This window comes from Citrus clementina, unplaced genomic scaffold (assembly GCF_000493195.1).
Source record: "Citrus clementina cultivar Clemenules unplaced genomic scaffold, Citrus_clementina_v1.0 scaffold_1, whole genome shotgun sequence".
Classification (NCBI taxonomy): Eukaryota; Viridiplantae; Streptophyta; class Magnoliopsida; order Sapindales; family Rutaceae; genus Citrus; species Citrus x clementina.
In genome coordinates this window covers 17,957,259-17,958,875 of record NW_006263303.1, presented here as the reverse complement: position 1 = coordinate 17,958,875, position 1,617 = coordinate 17,957,259, and the positions used below count along the sequence as shown (strand labels likewise).

Genomic DNA, 1,617 nt, shown 5'->3' with positions numbered 1-1,617 from the left:
TTTTCTCTTTGTAATTTTTGTTTATTTTATTTAATTTATTTCACGTATTTGTTTTTGTGTATTTTTTTTAGTAAGATTATAATAGATTATAATAGCGCAATAAGGTTAGTATTGTAATTTCTCCCTCTTCTTTATTTTTACTTGTTTTGTTCCTATCTTTATTTTTATTTTTATTTTATTTGTTTTGCATGCATGGTCGTAGGTCATTATTTCCTAATCTTGAACCTATAGACCTTGAATTAGAAAAAACACTTCGCACACACAAACAAGTTAAAAATAAAATGGATTTACAAGCACCACAGGAGAGGCCATTTAAGGATTATTTAAGTCCCTTAGCTAATTTGAGCACATCATGCATAAGTACCCAAATGTAGCTGCTAGGAGTTTTGAATTAAAACCTAGTGTGCTAAATTGTCTCCCCACATTTTATGGCCTAGAAAATGAGGATCCATATAATCATCTGAATGATTTTCATGCTATTTGTCAAACTTTTAAATGCGAAAATTTTTCAGATGATGATGTAAAACTCAGATTATTCCCATTTTCTTTAAAGGTTAGAGCTCGTTCATGGTTAAATACTTTGCCTGCTAATAGCATTTCATCATGGGAACAAATGGTAACTAAATTTTTGAATAAATATTTCCCAGTGAATAAAATCAATGCTATTCGCAGGGAAATCTCGGAGTTTACCCAGAGAGAGGACGAGCAATTTTTCGAAACATGGGAGCGATTCAATGGGCTACTCTTGAAGTGTCCACATCATGGGTACGAGAAATGGCACCAATGCCAATACTTTTTGGAGGGATTATTGCCAAATGTGCAAGAATGGCTAATGGCGACAAGTGGAGGAGAGCTAATGTCAAAAAGTGCATCCGAGATTTGGGAATTCTTCCAGCGACAAGCGGATAATTCCCAACAACGGAGTCGATCACTCAGGACTACTAGAAGAATTAAAGGAGTGAATGAGGTTCAAATTGGCGAATCAACTTCAGGAATCAAAGAAGTCAAGGAGATGGTTGAAGGTCTTGCTCGACAAATAGCATCGTTATCGACTGCTAAATCAACTGAACCACATGACCTTGACTCATACTCAGATCAAGCCAATGCCATAGGTATAATGAGAAAACCATCAAATTACAACCCATACTCCAACACATATAATCCTGGATGGAGAGACCACCCCAATTTTTCATGGTCTCAAGGATTCCAACAGAATGGACCAGCAGCTCCAGCTCCACCAATGCAACAAATTCCTCAAGTTCCTCAAGCCTCTCAGCCACCATTTAGACCATACAATCAGAACCAGAACTACTCTCAACCCAGACCATGGGAGGATGCATTCCAGAATTTCAAGAATGTTACTCACTCCACGATTGAGCAACAGAACCGCACCATTGATGGACTACGAAATGAGTTGAGAGCAGGCTTCAACTCACAAGCTCAATCAGTTTCAAGCCTCGAGAAGATGGTGGGACAACTTGCTTCTTCAGTTCAGACCTTGGCAATGACTGTTGAGAAAGGTAAATTTCCAAGTCAACCAGTGCCTAATCCTAAAGGAGTACATGAAGCAAGTACCAGTTCACCACAGCAGCATAGAGAGGTCAAAGCAGTCATGAC

At 38.2% G+C, this 1,617-nt stretch overlaps 1 non-coding gene across 1 annotated transcript; it reads right to left on the bottom strand.

The window, feature by feature from the left end:
• Positions 1-664: 664 nt before the first annotated feature.
• LOC112095982 lies at positions 665-768 on the bottom strand. The gene has a single exon (XR_002904142.1). It is a non-coding gene; the product is annotated as a small nucleolar RNA R71 (small nucleolar RNA).
• Positions 769-1,617: the final 849 nt, after the last annotated feature.